General features: G+C 31.9%; 1 protein-coding gene across 20 annotated transcripts in view; it reads left to right on the top strand.

Annotated features, from left to right (window-relative positions):
• Positions 1 to 21,783, top strand: part of LOC111756598 (histone H1.8-like) — a 108,029-nt gene that overhangs the window by 63,003 nt on the left and 23,243 nt on the right. For 3 of the 20 annotated variants that reach the window (XR_010045695.1, XR_010045687.1, XR_010045685.1), the window contains exon 8: positions 21,591 to 21,698. The exons of 15 other annotated variants lie outside the window; for them this stretch is intronic. The gene's annotated coding sequence lies outside the window, so the exon portion shown is untranslated. Of the gene's footprint in view, positions 1 to 2,955; positions 3,385 to 16,083; positions 17,201 to 21,590; positions 21,699 to 21,783 lie in introns of those variants that run through there. 2 more of the 20 variants (XR_010045696.1, XR_010045693.1) reach the window with 2 other exon arrangements.

The raw sequence follows: 21,783 nt of genomic DNA, 5'->3' as shown, positions 1-21,783 counted from the left end.
TAGCAGCCATTTTTTCTAGAGTAAGATGGAACATCAATGTTATTGTAATTTGCATCTCTTGAATGACCACAACTGTCAATTTGTTTTGGTATATTTATTTGCAATTTCTAATTCTTCATCTGAGCAGTTATGTATTCATTCCAAATGTCCATTTCTGGAATGCATCATTAAATTTGCCAGGTCTGGGGCTGGGGATTTAGCTCAGCGACATAAGGGCCTGCCTTGCAAGCAGGCAGTAGTGAGTTCGATCCCTGGTACCGATAAAAAGGAAAATTATTTTTTTAAAAAATTTGCCAGGTCTGAACTTTTTAAATTCTTTACGTATTCTAGCTATCTAGCTAGTGCTTTATCTGGAATATTTTTCCACTCTCTGGTTTCTTCACACTCTGTTGGTTTCTTTTGTTGTGCAAAGATTTTTAATAAGATTAGATCCCTTTTGTAAGTTCTTTGTGATACTTTCTCTACAACATTCATAATGTCTTTTCCATATCATCATGAGTTCTATCTATTCGATGTTCTATTCAGTCTTCTAGCAGATTTCATGTTTCTGTTTTAATAATTAGGGATTTGATCCAGATCAATTTTAGTTTAGTGTATCATGAAAATATGGGTCTAGTTTTAATCTGTCAAGTGGAAAGCTAGTTTTTCCAGTATAATTTATTAAGTAGGTGTATTTTTTACAATGAAAGTGTTTGGCTCCTTTGTCAAAGATAAGGTGGCTGACTGTGTTTGGAATTGTTTCTGTATATGCTAGTGTGTTCCATTGATTTATGGGTCTGTTATTTCCCCATTACCATACTGTTTTGTCACTGTAGCTTGATAGTATAATTGAAGTCAAGGATTGTGATGCCATCCTACCTTGCCTTTGTTTCCACGAATGGGTTTTGCTTATCACTTCAGCTTCCAAATGAATTTTAGCATTGTTTCCTCCAAATCTGTAATGTATGATATTGATATTTTGACCAAGACTGCATTAAATCTGTAAATCATTTTTACAGGATGGCCATTTTCATTGTATGTGTTCTTTCTTCCCAAGAACAAGGAAAATCTTTCCATTTTTTTCATATCATCTTCAGTCTCTTTTTTTTCTGAGTACTGTATGTTTCAATGTAAAGTATTTTACTTCTTTCCTTACATTGAAACTTAAATATTTAAATTTTTTGGATGCAATTTTGAAAGGTGTTATTTCCATAATTTTCCTCTCAGTGAGTATCCTATTCATATATAGGGATGTTTTTGATTTTTGCATGTTGACTTTCTTTGCAACTACAGTAGTGAATTTTTTATTAAATTTGGAATTATTTTGGTACTGTTTATGGGGTCTTCTATGTAGAGTATCATGTCAATCACAATACTCACAATTTAACTTCTTCTTTTCCTATCCTTATTCCTTTTAATTTTTTCTCTTGTCTAGTTGTTCCAGTTAATGCTTCCAGAACTATATTAAACAGGATTCCTGGCAGTGGACACCCTTGTCTTGTTCCTCATTTCACAGGAATTCTTTCAGTTCTTGACCATTCAGTATGCTGTTGGTTTGGCTGTTGGTTTCTCATAGATCTCATAAATGTTGTATCAGATAAAGATTATCTATACCAACTTTTTGTTGTTTTTCCCATGTTTGCATATTTGACTTGTCAAATGCTTTTTATGCATGTGTTGAGATGATCATGCCATTTTTGTCCTTAGCTGTGTTAATATTGTGTATTAAATTCATTAATATACTTATTTTCAACCATCCTGCATCCATTGGATGATCCTTGCTTGTTCTGTGTAATCTTGATGATTTGCTGTATTCTGTTTGCCAATATCTTATGAGGATTTTTACATCTATATTCATTTGGAAGATTTGCCCGTATCTCTGTTTCTTCATTAGGTCCTTTACTGGTTTTGGTTTCATGGTGATGCTTATTTCCAGGAATGAATTTGGGAGAGTAGATTCACTTTGAATTTCATTAAAGAGTTGCATGTCTCTGAAATGTTATTTAATTTGCATGTTTTTAAGTAGTTTTATTGGTTTCTTTTGCCAGTGATTGCCAATTTCATTGCACTATGATCAGACAATATGCATGGAATAACTTCAGTTCCTTTAAATTTACTCAAGCTTGTTTTATGAACCAATATATGTTCTCTTTTAGAGAAAGTTCTGAATGCATCTGAAAAAATATGTATTCTGATGTTGTGGGATACAACACTCTGCAGGTATCACTTAAATTCACTTTTTCAAAAATTTGATGCATTTTTGAGAGTTTGTTGATCTTTTTGGTCTAGTTTATATCTGACTATAGAGCATTGAGTCCCCCCATTACAATTGCATTAGTGCTTATCTGATTTTTCATGTATTTAATATTCATTTTTTATAGTTGAGTACACTGGCATTTGGGTTTAAATTGAGATGACTGCTGTAATTTTGGTGGGCTTTCCTTTGTAAGTGAATTGTTTCTTTATGTATGAACTTTTAATATTCCATTCCTGTGTTGAATTCCTGGAATCCTTACTGTTATACACCTTCGGGTAGATTTATATATATATATATATCTTGGGTAACTGGAGTTGTATGTGTCTCAGTTATCTGTTTGTAAAATTCTTTTTACATGCTCAACAAGTTTCTGCCATTACTTCTTTGGATACATTTTTATATTATTTGTGCTGTCTTCTGTTTTATCACTGACTCAGTCAATCTTAAGTTATTTTTCTTTGCATCATCTAGCAAATGTTGTATTGATATATTCACAGCCCTTTGCTATTTTTAAGAACCCTTTATTTTCATGACCATGATATAATCCTGTCTTCCAGATCTGATACTCTGTCCTGATAATGGTTCATTCTGCTACACATATTTCAATCCTGGATATCTGTTTGAATCTGTTTCATGGATTACATTTCTTTCTTATGTTGGGATTTTATGGCTTGCTTCATTTTCCTAAGCTCCTCTATTTTTTTCTTTCTCTTTTCTAGATTCACTAATCATGACCTTTATTATGGTCATCATCTCTGAAGTGAAACTGAGTTATTCACCAGGCACAGCAGTTTGCAGCATCCATTGTTCCATTCTGCTGGTGTGTTTCTCTTTGGAGCTCTCTGTAGTCACCAGTAGTCAATGTACCTCTACAGGTTTGAGCCACCCCTCCCACACTACAGCTCAGAGAGAAAGTGCCACTCCTCACTTCCCATGTCTGCACTTGGTCCCTCTCCTTTCTCTCTCTGCGGGCCCTAATTCTCACCTTAGATACTTGCTCAGTCCTGGGAAGCCACTTCTCTCTTCTTCCCCTTGCGCTCTTCTAGCATCTGGATTCCAAATATCAGAGAAGATGTGTCACCATCCTCCTGCCATCCCAGAAGGCCTCTTGCTTCTTTAATCCTATATTAAACTAAACTATAACACAATTCATAAACTACTTTCTTTGTTTGCAGAATAGTCAAATACTCACAGGTGCATTTATTTTAATATCTTATAGATTTGTGGATTTATCATCATTACTTTTGAAGCTTAAAGTTTGTAATATGTATATTAGTAATAAATGGTAGACTTTTTAAGTTCTTATCTATCAGCGGTGTGGTGGGGGTAATGCAAGAACAACTTTTATACAAAACATCAGAACATTTAGCACTCCTTTTAGTGGTTTATAACCCTGGTTTTAATGATCTTTGCAACACGCTGCAAACAAATTGATAGCACATTAACTTTAGTGTGGTAAGATAACTTCATTTGATAACAGACACAATGAGAACATACGTCATGGGAGACTTTCACTAAGTGAAATATAAATAATTTTGAAAAATAGTATTATTTTCACAGAAATGTAGGATGATTTTATAGTGGCAAACTTATTTAACTTATTTCTGCTTTTCTTAGCCATTTACATACCATATAATAAGGTACATTTAAGTGCTAGTGTAACTCATAATTTTCATGGAATCACATCATATATTTTTCATGCAATACAAGCAAATCTTTATTATCCAGTTTTTATTGATACCAATGCATTGCTTTTATAATACCACTTCTGTTCTAAATATATTTCTTTATAATAGTTAAAATGTGCTTTAAAATGTGGAATATCCATTTAGCTTTAATATTTTTTAATTGAAAGTATGTGAAATATAAAATAACAAAATGGAATATATCTTTGAAATTGTCCTTTTTCTTTCTTAACATAAAAAGCACTCAAATGAAAACTATTGATTATCTAAATAGCTTTAAGAACATATTAAAACACAAAAATCTAGAGGAATATATAAATAATGACAACTATTTTGCAAAGTTGTAAATTTGATGGCAAGTTTTAGATTTTATTGGGTAATTCTTTTTGAATGAATGGATAAAAGCATGCATATATTAAACAATTTAAGAACATTATTACAGAACTCTTTTGTATTATATATCTAATTCCTTAAAACTGTTGCAAATGTTTTCAAACATGCATTAGCACAATATGATTTAAAGTAACATAGGGCTATAAGTTTAAATATTTCTAAATTATTATATGTATGTCTAATTGTATAATTCTTATAAATAAAAACCAAAAACCAAACAAACACCTTTTGAGGAGAATACATCCAAGCTTCCTTCTTTCACTTTCTCTTCCTTTACTCGGCCTATTCTCTGTCTTATTTCTTCTCACCAGTCTGCCATCTCTTGTCTTTCACTGGAATGTGTGAAGCTTGTACTTTGTGTGTGAGCTTTCCACTAGTGCTCAGATATTCTCACTAGTCATACACCATGGATGGAACAGTTCTAGAGGTGAATCTACAGATCTCTCACTTCCACATAAAAACTTTCTTAGCCCTGCTATGCAAAATTAAGACTTGCTATTTCAACCACACATATTAAAGTGTCCGGTCTAGTTCTCCATATTATCTATTTTCCCTTTAAATATTGAAAATTTTACCATGATATTTTTTCATACCATTTATTTTGCTTTTATGCACAGTGATATTTGCTTGTTATTCACCTTTATTGCTTATCTTTTTGTCTGATCTGAACGTAAGTCTGTAGAAGAAGGTTTAATATGAAACAGAATAGCAGAAATATCAAATAAAGTATCTGTAACATAATGACACTCAGATAGCTGTCAAGTGAATAACAATAAATCCAAGAGAAACATAAGTTACAGTTAAAGTTTATATTCAATAGTAAGTAATGAAATTGTCATTATAGACTAGGATTTTCTTATATTAAGGACCTGATGTGACTGAACTAAGCAGTATACCACATCAAACATCCTCACTAATACCGAATATATTTTCAGACTCAGATGAACATGCTTCCTGTGCATTCGTTTTTAATGGCAGTAATATTATGAAAAATCTACATATTTGGAAAACTGTAGGTGCACAAGCCATCCATTTCAATGTATTTTGCGCTATCAGTTGAGCAACTAGATGTTTTCTTTCATCAAATAGAAGTTATCAAACACTTGAATCATGGATCAACAGATATTTTCTGTGGAAACAATTCCATAGTTTATTTGGAGATGTCCAATCTATTTCAATTCTATTTATGGCAGATATGAAGAAAAATCTTTTTGATATACATTTCAAAAATACCATTCCTATATTATAATATACTATAATATTCATATATTACTGTATTGATATGGTAGTGAAAAAAGAAATTTTTGAGCATAAGACTTAAAATAGGATGATGTAGTCAGAAATTTGTAAGCATTTTAATTGAATGAGTTCTGTTAGTATTTGCAATGGAAGATCAAGTGATTTATCTTTGTAGCAGATGCATCTTGAGTTTTTCAACATGAGAAGATGAGGAATGGATAGGCAGAGCTGATACAAATACAGTACTCTTGACAAATTTTTTCATTTACACTGCATGTATTTATATCTGAGAGGTTTTATGGGTGCCTTTTTGCCAAATATGAACATGCTAATTAGAATTAAACTGTAAAGAACATTTTTTGAAAGGTAAATTCAATACATTTTATGTAAAATAAATTCTAATAAAAATATAAAAGGTCTGCTTATAATTGAAAAAATAGTTACATGCCTGAAATTAACTGAATAAATTGATATCAAAATTAAGAAAACTGCTGATTTTAAAACTATCAGATGTAGAGCTATAAATACATATAGTTTATTATTTGCTTTACTGGGTGCTTCTCATGTGATTTAATGTATATTTAATTTGAAAAATTGACTTGATTAAGTGATATATTACAGTATTATGTTTATTTATTAACAGAAAATATGTTTACTATAAACTATTAGTTTCATTTCTAGGAATCAAATTGTTTTTTAAATTGCTTCTGTTTTGCTGTTTGTCATATCTGAAGCAATGTAATAAATTTTTCATACATTATTTTTAATACTTTAGCCAATATATTGCAAATGAAATAGAGCATATTTCTGTAATTCTTAAATTATATAAAGAGAATATATATACTTTTAAGCTTCCCATTCATTGCTTATATAAATCCATTTTACATATATAATAAAACATTCCATTTAAAATAATTTTCTGATTAAGCCTGATATTATGAAACATGAGTGAAAAACAAAGAAAATTTACAATGTTGTATTAAGTGAAAGATATAAAAATGCTGATAAAAATATGGAGAAAAATGAATTTTTATTTGATGATTTTAATTAGTATAGGTACTCAGGAAAATAGTAGAATGTTACCTAACAAAAAAAATTTTAATACTGGTACTACCATATGATCCACCATACTCATTCATGGGTACACATCCAATGGAAATGAAATCTTTAGAAACCTAAACTTTCATGCTTATTATAGCATTATTGATGAGTCAAAAAACACAGTCATATAGGCTGCCTATGAAACAGAGAAGAGATAAAGAAGTTGTGGTTAATATTGAAAGCAGAATTTTTCCACCACAGAAAGAATGCAATGCAGTCATTCACAGCAACGTGACAATTAGAGAAAATTAATTATCCTAAGTGAAATGTCAGTCAGAGTAAGACAATGTCTCATGTTCTTATTCATTTGTATAAGATAAAAATTCAGTGGAGTAGAAAATAAAGTGATAGTCATAAGGGACAAAAAGGTTAAGGGATGAGAACTACAGATAGATCAGATAATGCATGCCAAAATACAATTAAATATGAGCAACTAGTTCTGGTGTAGGATAACACACGGGATAACTTTAGGAGATAATTTATGCTTTACTTTTAAAAAACTGAATATGAGAGCCCAAAGTTTCCCAATACACATAAAATATAAATATGTTAGGAAATGACAATCCTTAGTGCCCTGAGTTTCATCATTACATATTTTACACATCAAATTATTTTATACATAAAAATAGTTATGCTTCAATGGATTTCATTTATATGTATAAGCTGTATGTACCAATACAATAAAAATGAAAAATTGAAAATTCAGAAAAGTAAGATATAAAATTAATGTACATGGCAATAGGATTGCAAAAACAACTAATAAAAATGAACTCACTCTGTGAGTTAATGCCTGTAAACCAAGCAGTTGAGCAGGCTAAGACAGGCCTTTCATAGGTAACTCAGTGAGATTTTTATCTCAAAGTAAAAATGAATGCACAAAGCTAGGGTAGGGACATAGGTAACTGCAAATTCATTCTGACACACACAAACGTGTGCATGTGCACACACAAGCACAAACACCCTCCAAAGCATCAAGAATAAAGATACAAGACATAAGAAGCTAAAAAGAAACAATAGCACTACATTGCTCTTGAAAAGCAGTGCAAATAAGAAAACAGAGAAGTATCTTTATGTACTAAGAAATAAAGACAGTGAATGTTCCATTGTATTCAAAAACAGTGTTTTGTAAAAAATAGGTAAAATAAAAGCTTTTTGTGAAATAAAAAGCTGAAAAATTAGTCAATGAAATGAATTTAAATGAAAGATTTGCTGCTCACTGTGAAATGGAGAAAAATGAAATGATTGGAATATCCAAGAAATATAAAACAATTCATAAAGAAATAAGAAGTATAATTAAATATCAGAGACTAAAACTAGAACAGAGAAGAAGAAATACTTGAAGTAACAATAAACAATTATTTTCAAAATCAATGTAAGAAAACAAACCATAAGTCTAATTAATTCAGAGTTGCAAAAAATAAATACCAAAAAAAGAATAGCAAAACATGTAATCAGGTCAATTTTAACTTCCTGGAGGGAGAGACACACACATACACACATGCACATCTCAAAAGAAATTAAACCAGATAAAAAACATTTCCACTAAGAAATAAAGAAAATACATCAAAATTTTTTACATTTAAGCATGCTAAAACATACATCAAAATTAGTAGTGCTAAAATAAAAAGATACATCAAAACAACACCCAGTATCCATCAAAGTTGTCTTTTGTCAGTAGCAGATCTGACTTCTAAATATATTAAATTTTTCATAATAAAGAAAACTTCTGGTGAATGAATGTAAAATATGAATTTATTTTTAACTTTTAATTGATCTAATAGATAATTATTTGAAATAAGAGCAAAAATGTATTTTGTGATATTAAATATGAAAAAGTCAAATCAATATATTGTAATGAATGAAAAACTATTATGTCTTCACTAGCAATGTAGCACTGTAGTACAAATTGGAAGAGGACTTAAGATTTCGGTCATAGACTTAATGTGCATTGTCCACACTAGGGCAAACATTAACACAAAATTTTAATAAAAATGTGTAAGGCTTGTACCCATATATTTGTCATATTAAAAGTTCCACTAAAATAAGGGAATCTAAAAGTACAGAAAATAAAAAGAAAATAAAAATCCTCAATAATAGAAAACAGACAGGGTAGCTTTTGTCTGCCTGGGTGTTGGTTTGTTTGAACAGTGTCACACTAAGTCATTCAGTTGCTCAGGCTGTGCCCTAGGTTGTGATCTCCTTGCTTAGCCTTCCAGTGTGTTGAGATTACAGGAAAACACCACCACAGTCAGGTAGATATAATAGATTTTACTCAGATAGGACCTATATTTGTAATCACTTGAAATATAATGTTCTAAACATACAAGTCAAAAACAGAGATTTTTAATTGGAGAAACATACCACCTAAAAGACAACTTAGATATCCAGACTCATGTAGATTAAAAATGAAGAGATAGTGATAATTGTTTCACTCAGACACTAAAGCAATCTACTCTGGCTATACTAATTTCACCTAAAGTAAATTTCAGGAGGAGAATAATTTTTAGATGTAAAAAGAGTCAAAAGATAACAATAAAAAGGATCAGTCTTTCAAGAAGACAGAGCAATCATGAGGTTATGTGCATCTCACAGAAACATGCCCAAGTATGAAGACAAAAAGCAATAAGACTGCCGGGAGAAATAAACAAATCTGAAGTTACAAGTGGAGGTGTCAACAGTTCTCATGCCATAATTGATAGACTCAGCAGGCAGAAAATCAATAAGAGTACAGTGACATCAAATCTTGCAATTAAATCTACTGGATCTAATTGACACTTGTAGACTGGCTTATCCAACAGCAGCAGACGACACATTTGTCTCAAGTTCGCATAGAACATTTCCTAAGGGGGGGAAAAACACTTCTGGACCACAAAATACACCTAAACTAATTTAAAAGAACAGAAATCTTATGAAGTGTCTTCTTGGAACACAATGATCTAAAACTAGAGATCAATAAAAGAAACATAACTGGAAAAATAAAAAATATTTGGATTAATCAGCATACTTTTCAGTAGACCAAGAGTAAGTGAAGTCTCCAGAGATAAAATTAGAGAACAAATTTAGTATATGGCAAATGTCTATTTTTATTAGTTTTATAATTATTCCATAAACCCAAAATTATTTTTAAAATAAAGGTATTAATTAGTTGACGATATTACTTGGTGGTAGAGCTATTGCTTAACATGCATGGGTAAAATCACCAGAACTACCAAAAAGTACAAAAAAAAATGTTTTTAAAAGTAAATCTAGTCAATACAACAATAAAGTTGTAATAATATAATAAAGAATATTTTAAAAGAAATAGAGGAAAAATAAAAGGACAAATACAAAAAACCAAAATAATAAAAAGTTACATTAATAGATAAATGAAAGCAACCTGAAAGTTATAAGAAAGAATTTTTTAGAGTAACACAGAAAAAGTAGGATTCAACTGTTTTTCCTGTCTCTCTCTTTTTTTACATTGCTATTCAAATCTATTAAGAATTCTCTTGTCTTAAAAAAAATGAAAGAGAGAGAGAGAAAAAGAAAAAAGAAAAACAAATAGGAAAAGAAAAGAAATGAAACCAAAAGAAAAACCAACCAAGCCTAGGATCTTGAAGTAGCTAATTAGGATTGTAACCACATAGTATCTGGTTGGTTCCTTTTTGATGAGTTGGTACAGGCTAGAGCTAAGTACAAAAGTTTATGAATGCTTTGAAAGAGTAACAAAGTGCAAAGAGGATGACTGCAGGAAGGTGCCCAGAGGAGACACCGAGCACTGACAGCTTCAAAGAGCCTCAGCCACCTGCACCTCCTGGAGACAGAGGTGTCCCGTGCCGAGGTGGGTCTGGGCCTAGCTGTGCAATGGGGCAGCTGAGTGGAGAGGTGCTTGTGTCCCCTGCAGCAGAGTTCCATAGTGTGTTTAGTGTTCTTCTGCAAACTGAAATGAGGAGTCGATTTTTCTGGCTGAAATTTATACTGAAGACTGGTCCCAGACCTTGTTAACCTGGGACAGTGGGGTCCTCACAGCTCCCACAGGCAGCCGGCTCAGAATCCGGCCCGGGGACTTCTCACGCTCCAGGGGACGGCTGGGAGATTTGTCCCTCTGCAGCTCTGTTCGCCCCTCACGGTAGCGGTGGGGTGTGCTTGGCTCCCGGGGGTGGCTGGGGTTTTCAGGTGGTGCTGGGCTGGAGGCCACATGCTTGGTGATGTGCTCATTGTACGTTGGGAGGCCTCGCTTGTTGGGGCTGCTGCGGGAGGTGGAGGGGACCTGGTGGTGCTCAGTGCCGGTCTCCTTCACAAGGTTTCCTTTGCAGCAAATAACCCTTAATTTATCCTGGTATGAGGAGGCCAGGTAAATCGCTCCCGAGGAAATTGCAGGGCCCAGGTAGCTTGGGTTTGGGATTTCCAAATAGGCTTGGGCAGGAGTCCCCAGTGAGCAACGTGCCTGGATCTCAATGACAAGTGAGTTGAAGTGGGTCCTGTCTCTCTTTATTCCCTCTGTATATGTAATTAAAATTAAGTTAAAACCATAAACATATCTAAATAACAATGGAGAAACAAAGCTAATACTAATCAATACCTAATAATACTGGCATATGAACATACAGCAACGCAGATTTGGAAAAAATAATGCTACTACAGATAAGGAAGGTTATTTTATAATTAAAAAGTTTTAATTTATAGATGGTACACGTAAACACAAAATAACTTTGCATCTGCTAACAAAGGTTCAAAACCAACAACAACATATGATAGTAATACAAGTGGAAAACATGGTGCCAGCCATACATTTCTTTCAACTGATAACAGAATAAATATACAATAATTTAGCTAGGAGTTAAAATTTTAAATAATATTATCAATTAATTTGACTAATTACAATTACATAAGTTTGATCAAAGTTAGAAGAAAACATTTTTAAGTTTACTCAAAAAGTTTGCAAGGGTAGATCATATTTTAGGTTGTGACACAATGCCCATAAATTATAAAGATATGTGAAACATGTAGATTGTCCTCTGATTAAAATCAAACAATAGTAGGAAGGAATATAAATCTGAGAACACAGGCTGGAATTTATTTCACTGTAGCATGCACCACATAGTGCCTTTAACCACGGATTCAATCCCCAGCATGGCATAGAGAAAAAAGGAAAGAAAGTAAAACACCCACATACACGGAAAGCAATTAACAAAATTACAGTAACCATGATCAAAGCAATGAGAAAAGTTAAAAATGCAATTAAAAATTAGTTATAACTGGGTAAAATGAAAATAAAATTACCCAAACAATTGTTGTCATGCATTTGAGAAAATACTCATAGAAAACTGAATAGCAATTAATGTTCTTTTAGGAAATCTCCTATCATAGATGTAAACCTACTGCAAAAGAAACTTGAAACAGAAAAATCTAAATATATGTACACAGTAAAGAAATATTATAAAATAGTACATTAAAAGGAAAAAAACCAACAAAATCAACAGCTATTTCCTTGTATTGTAGTGTGTAGTTGTTAGACCTCTATGCAGATTATTTTTTTTCAAAGGAGAAAACATAAATATGAGTAATACAAAGACAGTGTTATAGGTTGCATAAACATAGATATAAATGAGAATTGTACAGCCAAGTTCATAGGAATATAATGAGTCTTGGTTACTTTAGAGGTTGGATGGGAGAACCACTTGAGCCCAGTGTTGGAATCCATGTTGCACAAAATAGTGAGATACCAATTTGAGGGAAAAATTTAGCAAAAAGAAAAAAAATCACATAAGAGATTGTTATGGACAGGCTTATGTCATTTAATTTGGTAACTCGGGTAGTGTGGACAACTTGAAGAACAAAAGTAAATTCACTCAAGGAAACAATAGTATCCTTGTATACTATTATCAACAAACAATAGTATCCTTGTATACTTATATCAAAGACTTTGAAATTCCACTTTAAAGCTTTCCCACAAACTAAACTCCTTACCGGTGAACTTCTTTGAAAATTTAGTACATATTTAAGGAAAAAGTAATACAAATTATAAACAAACAGTCTCAGAAAATTTAAGAGAAGTCACTTCCTACGTCAAGGTCCTGAGTTCAATCTCCAGAACAAAAAAACAAACAAACAAAAAAACCCCAATGAATAAGCACTAATTACTCTGCTTTGGTGCTTTCTGCTTGCTTATCACATATAAGCCTCAAATTGCCAAGGATCAGGGCCTGATACTTTGTAAATGATCCCAATCAGTGCTAGATGATGTAAAAAAGATCTGTCTCAGAATCCTGGGTGTCACTTCAGTGTTTCTGTTTGTGATTGCACCTTAACTTACTGTGCCCATTATTTGAGATTCTTCTCAAAATCATTTACTTAACAAATGAGGAACATTTCATGATGAAAAGACAATGTTATTAATTATTATGAGAGTATTCTTATTTTCGAACCAACAAAAGATAAATTTTTCTAATGTCATGTAGATTTTTTTCCTTAAAATCAAATATTTATATCTTTTAGGCAAATTTTGTATCACATCTTATCTCAGAAAAAATGCTATAGATAGTATTTATTTCTTTTACTCCTTGCATAAATGTAAACTATTATGCACACATTGTAACATTCATATGTATTTTTGCCTAACTGAACATAACAAGTGTGATTTGCATTCCATATTTGTTTCCATATTTGTTTCTATTTTTACTCAAGCAAAATAAATTAATAGTTAAATTATCAAATAAACTGTTTTTCAGGATGATTAATGCTGCACTAAAAAGACTCAAAATACACATCTGAGTATGTTTCCCACTTTTCCATCCCTCAGAGAATCTTCAATTTATATTTTAGAATTAAACTTCCAACCAATTTGGCACAAATGGCAAATATGAGTAATGTTTTTTCTTTATCTATATCTTTTATATTATCATCTATATCTACTCTTTTAAGATAATTTATAATAAGCAACTCTTAACTATGCTGTTTTGCTTTTGCATAATGTTAGATGTGTTTTTCTAGTAATTCCCATCATCAAGTTGATAAATGGATCTATGCCTTAAAAGAAGTACAGTCATTGCTGTTGTACTGAGCACCAAACTTAAGAATGTTTGCTTCTCAAACTTGATGTCAGCAAATCCAAAAGAAATCTAAATTCCACATTACTAAATTGTAAGAGTCTACAGAAAAGCAATAGAATTGATACATCATATTCCAAAGGGAATAATGAATATATCATGTTAAGATAAGGAACTAAATACAATAGAACCATCATTCCAAAATAATAATGATCAAGCTGTGTTTGGCTCTGAATATAATTTTGCACTGTAAAAAGTTGAGAAAAAATAAAAATTGACGAACAAATATGCATATGTATACATTTATCTATGTATACCTTGGTGAGACAGTAACAGAAATATACACATGTGTATCTTGCTTTAAAATTTAGAGCAACATCTCCTAGTGGAAATTGGTGATGATGATGATGATAATGATTATACCCTTTGAGGATCCTATGGTCTTTTATCTGTCATCACTGACAATTTTTGTGACTTAATGTTATGTTATGGAATAGAATATGAAATCCTATGGAATATAGACTTTGGGCATCTAACATTGAATCTCATGTTTTCTACAGGGTGTCAGTGTAATCTAGAAATTGAAACAACAGAAAAAACTTACAAGTACTGCTATGATATTGACTTTGTGAGAAAATTTCTGAAAAAGTACTTTACACAGTTTGGTGTAATAAACACAAAAAGAAACTAATTGTTCAATAGCATTTTCCTCCTTGAGATTTCCTTTTACATAAACAATATATTACATTGAATCATTCTTGGTGGCAACTTTTTATATCCACACTATTAAATATTCTTTCCATTAGCACTGAAATTCTGGCATACTCAGCTCAAGCTTTTGTTTTATGATTAAAAATCTATCTTACTATCAGAAGTTACAGTCCTTAATTTTGGTATGCATTCTTTAGAAATTAAAGAATTATAAAAAGTCTCTTTTCTCCATACATCATAATGGATTGATAATGTTGGCACATAAATAAGCACACTGGAATACTTATTGTGGTTAAGAAAAGGTAGAGTTACGTTTCACAAATGATTTTGTGTTATATAATTGGAAAGTGGAATAATAGCCAGAACGAAGGAGAATGTAGTTATAATTGCAAGTAGTAGTTATGGACAATAATTACCTAGTGTGAAAGCTTTTCTTGTCTACATGCTAAAACAGCTTACAATTCCCTCTATTTTAATAAGTGTTTAATATTGGATTTTATATATATTTGGGATGAAAATTATAGTGAATTATTAATCACATTTGCTTTTGATTTCAAAACTGGAAAACCAAGTGGTTGTTGGGATGCAATATTTCATAAGGGCTTTCCTTCAGTCTTATTTTCTTGCTTTCTATTCTTTTAAACTCTTTCATTTTCTTTTAAAGAGATTAAGACAAAACAGGACATAAAACTTTTATGCTCCATCCAGCTAGAATGAAGTCTCTTTTCACGTATTGTTATATTATTTCAGATTTTAGTTATAGGAAAGAAATCATTTTGTCCTTTCACTTTCTGTCTGATATTTAGAATTGAAAAGTTTGGGGGGAGGGAAGCAAGGGAGGGAAAAATTCTGCGTTTTCCATCGATGTAGTTACTGGTAATATTATTTTTTGATTCTCAAAAAAATCCTCGGTTTTAGTGTTTTCTGGTTGTGGTGGTAAAAATGCTCTTCATTGACTAGTTTCAAGCTATCTACATGATTCTGAATTCAGTTAGAAGGAGCAAAACAAAGTTAATCTTGTAAGTCACTGCAACCAAGTTTCAGTACAAGACTTTGTGTGTGTGTGTGTGTGTGTGTGTGTGTGTTTCAAATATTGAAGAGAGAACAGAGGGAAATGTACAATGACTACCATTGTTGTGTAGGCCATGAAAGACATAAATACTAAAATTAATAAGTAGGTAAGTGAGTCAAAAACTTCCAGAGTACTAGAATTACTTAGAAAAAGTAATATCATGGTATAACATAAATTAGTTTGGGGGCTCTGATGGAGGAAATATTCTTTGGCTATTTTATTGGTAAAGTCTATTTTGTGAAAGTGCTATTTGGTTTTAAACTTATGTGATATCAGGAATATGCCATATAAAATATTCAGCTCAGCAGTATTAAAATAGCCTCGAGGTGACTGAGAGATGGAGAAAAGAAGCAAGGAGGGATGCAAAGCATGAGTTGAGAAATAGGACAGATTTCATGCAGCCCACTTCATGTATGATTATCAGTAAAATTTTAGGCCACAGGTCCACACTGTAGTAAGTGTTTACACATACCTCTAGTGTGACAGTTTTAGGGAAAGACTTTCAGAAAATTATGAGGGTTTCTGCATTTGGCATTGAGGGAAAAAAATAACAGCATATGAGATTTTGTTCCCCCAAACTTTTAACATTATAAAGTTATATTAGGGCATTTTTGTTAGCTTTCTTTCAGCACCAAATGACAGCTTTCTGCCTGGCCCTCAGAGGAGCATGGAGCATTCGAGGATAAGAAGGGAAGACATTAGAGCACAGGCAAAGAGATGACGATGCCACAGAAGAGATACAAGATGCACTTTTTTTTTTTTGTCTTTTTCCTTTTTATCGGTACTGGGGATCGAACTCACGACTGCCTGCTTGCAAGGCAGGCGCTTATGCCACTGAGCTAAATCAAAGAGTAGGTATCACAGCTATATTTTTATAAGAAACTTATAATTTAAAATGTTCTGAAGAAATCAGATTATGAGGTAAACATTAAAGCAAATTAATCAATTCACTGAGCTGACTGAATTTTTCTTCCCTGGACACTGAAAGGGAAATGCCTTTCTGAAGACTCAATCTAGGCCAAACATCAAAGAAAGTAAGAATTTATTTACAAATATTGAAAATGTATAAAATCTTCCAAAAAATAAAATATGGCTACTGGGGAATTGGTAAATTAGCTCAGGCTGTCTGCAGCAAAAGACAATGAAGTTTCCACTGAAGTACATGTTCCTGGTCTTCTACTCGTGCTCCATAAAAATGTCTACAGGTGAAAAGTAGACTATGTACTTATTAACAAGCAGATATGCTTTTCTTAATCTCTTGCACACTAAAACTTAAGAACTTCTAAAATAAGAGTAAAACTTATGACATAAATATCAAACATTTTCTCTATTGCTTTTACTTCCCTTGAAAAATCTTTGTATAATGCAGTATGAAAGATTAGACTGTCTGTAAAATGGGACTTTACAGTCAAGATATCCAATTAGGAGGGAGAGATCAAAATTAAACCACATAAAGGACGTATCGAGAAATGCTGTCTAACAAATGCTTGCTGATTGGCTCTGTATGAACTGTGCAAAGGAACAACACATGATGAAAGTCAGTCTGTTTTCTGCAAGTTGGATCGCAGTGTTGACAGCAGAAAAAGAAAATGGGAAGAATTAGGAGGATTGGACAGAGAGTGCCTTCAAACTTCCCAAGGAAAATGGGATAAAGAAAATACTTCATCAGCAAGGTTCAAGTCCAAGGTGATGAGCAGGAAATGTGGAGGGAAAAAGACTCTGAAAAATAAGGAAATTAGCAACAGAAGAATGGAAAAGTAGAAAAAAGTCACCAAGAAAGGGTCCAACAGTACCCAAGAATAAAAGGGCAACGCAAATCATCCATCCTTCATCAAATTGCCATTAATTTAAGAAGAGGAGAGAATTTAAAAATAACTCACTCTTATGTTGATTGTGAACTGTTGTAAAAGTTATATTACTGCAAAAACTTCTTAGCAAGTAAAAGCCATGGAAAATGTGGCCTACATATCAAAAATACAATAAATGATACAATGATGTTTTTCATCAGCAACTAACAAAATGCACATCACATAGATCAGCTTTTTGTCCAAGCAGAGATTATGCTGAGGGCTTCCTGTCCAGAAGGATGACTTATGGAGATATGACAAGTTGGCAGTAAATTACTATGATTGGGAAATGCCTTGGCATTAGGGCGCCCGCAGTTAATTCTCTACAAGTGAGGAGGCTGTGTTTTAAAGAGCAGTGAGTAGGGCAATGACAGAGTTCTCAGAACTAAGCTCAGGAATAAGAATACTTTGCTATCTAGCTCCTGTTTTTGTCCATCCACAAATATTTGAAAATATTTTCCTTTCTTCCTAAAATACAGATCATGAAACTATTCATGCAGGACAGCTAGCCATGGCAAAAACCTGACTACGGTCTGGTAGAAGAAACAGAGATTTACAGATTGAAACATTTATCTATCTTTTTGCATGTTGACAGTCATTATGTAGTTTATGGTACAAATACTTTAGGAAAAAAATATAGTATAGTAAACCAATAGTGTCACACTTCAATTACTATACCTAAGACCAGTCATCAAACTAATTTATAGAAATTGATATAATAGGGGGCTGGAGATTTAGCTCAGTGGCATAAGAGCCTGCCTTGCAAGCAGGCCCCCATGAGTTCAATCCCTGGTACCAATAAAAAAGAAAAAAGCCAAAAAAAAAAAAAAGAAAGAAATTGACCATATATATATATATAATATATATATATATATATATATATAATTAAATTTGGTTTATTTGGAACAACTAGTAATGCATAGAAAGGATCGATTCTGTTCTCTTTCTCCCCTTACTGGGAAAGAAGCTGTCTGAAGTTGGTGTGTGCAAGCAATCATAATTCTAAGTAACTTTCTATGTCAAAAATATACAGGTTAATTGCACTGCAAGCACATTATATTTGATATTTAGCGATTAACTCTTATTTACTAAAGACATTAAAATTTTAAAAGAGAGAAACTCTAAAAATTGGAATTTAGGGAGTCAGCTTATGATAATTTAACTTTCTTGAAAATGTCATACTAGAGAGATAATGAAGAATTTATGCAATCTTCCAAATATTCCCTATCACTGGTATCTGTATCTTTACAGGAATACAAATGATCATGATATAATCCTTCATATTGTTAAGTAGATGTATACATATAAAAATATATTTATGTATCTTAGGGTTTTATATATATATATATCCTAAAAATCTATCTATCTATCTATCTATCTATCTATCTATCTATCTATGTATCTATGTATCCTTGAGTCTATCTAAAACCATAGACAATTTCAGACACAATAAAGAGGAATTCGCTAATAGAATATTTTCTCATTTGCTGTTATGTTTTACCAATTTGTCCTCAGGAATTTCATATCTAAAATGTTACACATATACTTTAGAAATATATTCACCTTAGGAGAAAAATGAAGCCATTCTTAATGATGTGAAAAATTCTCTTTTAAAATCCAGGTACTGAGAAAATTATTTAATCCACTCTTTTTCACCAGGAGCAATTTATTTAAGAAGGAATATTTACTTCACCTGTTATATATCCCTTATCAGTTCACCATATGTTATGAAAAAATGTCCATATAACACACCCTGAATTATACTTCTACTATTTAAAAAAAGACAGTTTTGTGTTCATTTCTGAGTATAGAACAATAATTTTTAGACAAATCACAGGAACAAAAATAAACCACACAAATAAAAATAAATCCTTAAAGCATAATTTTTATTGTACTAAAGTATATCAAGAGAATAGTAAATAATATTTTCTTTTATTACACAGTCACAAACTTCCTAACTTAGATGGTAAAGTCAAATGCTTTGTATTACTCTAGAATCAAAATATTATTAACTTAATATATTTAAATCAACCTCACATCTTTTATGAATGAGCAACATATTAGAAAATAAAGTCCTAAAATGAGTTTTAAAATATAATATTAAATGCGACAGAAAAATAAATGTCAAAAGGTGGTGAATAGGTTCCTAGCATTGGCAAAATGTTTGCAAGTTTATTTTCACAGATATTAAATTTATATATTTTGTCAACTCTAACAGAAAATGTTTTGGCAAAATGTGTTTTATGGTATGGTTTGCAGGATAACAACTTCTATGTAACACAAATTAAGATAGTGACATTTTAGACAAAATAAGATCAGAAAAGACCAATAAGTGTTACAGGAGTCTCTCTCTCTCTCTCTCTCTCTCTTCTCTCTCTCTCTCTCTCTCTCTCTCTCTCTCTCTCTCTCTCTCTCTCTCTCTCTCTCTTCATGCTAGTGATGCCCTTTTGGTCTAGGATAAAAAAAATAATTTTCAGTGATTTAAATTATTTTATAACTTCACACATGTCCAAATGTGTAGAGTTACAGATTCTCATATTTAGTGTCCACTAACACCAACACTAATTTTAATCCTTATTGTATAAAGTCCCTATTTCCATTGTCCATCTAATGTATCTTTTGAACTTTTAGAATATTCATGAAGTTCAATTTTGGGGGAGTTTTTGCTGTCTATCACAGTCCAACTTTTCTGTTTGTTCTAATAATTGACAACATAGTTCTGTTTGAATATTATCATACTGTTTTCTGATTATATACCTTGCTACAAACTCATAAAATAAGAATAATGTAGTGTGTATTATATTTCATATGCCTATACAAAAAACAGACAAGCAGACAAGTGTAATTTTGTACTTAATGAGCATCTAACCTATCCTTCGTAATATCCATATGTCTGTTTATTATCACTGAAACTTTACAAAGGAAATATATACTTAATATTACATTAATGTATGGAATTTTTTGTATTTACTCTTTAATAATTTCAAATTTTTATGTCTTATATATTGCTAAATTAATATAACCTCATAATAGTCTAGTATCTTACGTTTTTATTTTGGCCATGATATATTAGAAAATATGTTTGCAAAGGCAATATTAAGGAGGTAACACTTTTTTATTTTGCAAAAACTGTGCTTCTTGTAAAATCATGGTATATTTTAGGTGAGGCAAAACCATAGTTATGGTTAGAAGCAGTAAATCAAGCTTAAGCCACTTATATCTGTGTGGTTTATGACAGATAAGCTCCTTGTCCAGCAGCTCATGTGTGAGCAGAGTTGTTTCACCCACAGATGATTTATTTTGGGTGATCTACTTGTCCAATGAAGATTTATTGCAGAGGATCCACTCTCCACAGTGATTAAACATGTGCAGTTGGCATGTACAGAAGTCAGCAAGCAAAACCAAGACAAATGGGCATAGATTATCCGACCTAGAACCACTGAACCCAAGCATGAAGCAGAAATATGAGCGATCTCTTGTGAAATCATAGGAGTCCTCTTTTAATTATACAGTTTTATACTATTTCATTACTCTATAAAATGAGATTATAAAATTAGGAATACTATTGTCACTTTCAGTGGATCAAATACTGTTTTGAATTATTGAACATGAGCTGTGCCAATGTGCGCTGTTTAGAAGTTTTAACTGATCTATATATTGTCAGGTTAGGAGTCATGTCAGTCAGATCTCTTTAGTCTATGAACTAATGAAAGATTTCCTCTTGTTTTGTTGGTTTAGTTTTGTTTTGTTTTTGTCTTTTTGAGACAAGTTTGGGCTGGCCTTGAGGTCACTGTGTAGCCCAAGATGATCTTGAACTCACAACGATCTTCCTGCTTCTGTCTCCCAAGTGCTGGGATTATAGGCATGAGCCACCACAGTTGGATAATAGAAGGTTTTCAATGAACATACTTACATTTATAAAAATATTAAATTATTGCTGTAATTTTTCTAGTAGTTATTCTTTATTCTTGTTACTTATTAAATTGTTATTTATCAAATACTATAGATATTAAGTAACCTTTTTCAAAGAAATTCAGACCTGTATTTATATTTTCACATGGTTTGTCACACAGCAGAACTTTTGAATTATATTCGATTTCACAACATAGAATTTTTAATTTATAAATTATGCTTTTTATTGTATATAATTTCAGCTAACACATTATCTTGTAGATTTCTCTTATGTAATCATCTAAGAATTTTATATTTTTCTATTTTATGTATTTACTTGAAATGTACAAGGCATCTGTGGTTTTTTTTCCCATCTTTTTGAGACAGAGTCTTGCTATGCAGTTCACGTTGACCCTGAGCTCACTTTGTAGCCCAGGCTGTTCTTGAACTTGCAACAATCCTCCTGTGTCAGCCTCCTGTGTGCTAGGATTACAGGTGTGTACCAAGCCCAGCCAATTGTGTTCTTCTTTCTTAAAATATTAATGTAGATGATCAGTCATCTCAGTGTGTGAGGACAATC

The sequence above is a fragment of the Cavia porcellus genome, unplaced genomic scaffold, assembly GCF_034190915.1.
Source record: "Cavia porcellus strain 051 isolate PalLab524CR breed Dunkin Hartley unplaced genomic scaffold, mCavPor4.1 scaffold_39, whole genome shotgun sequence".
NCBI lineage: Eukaryota > Metazoa > Chordata > Mammalia > Rodentia > Caviidae > Cavia > Cavia porcellus.
This window is presented reverse-complemented; position numbering and strand designations above follow the sequence as displayed.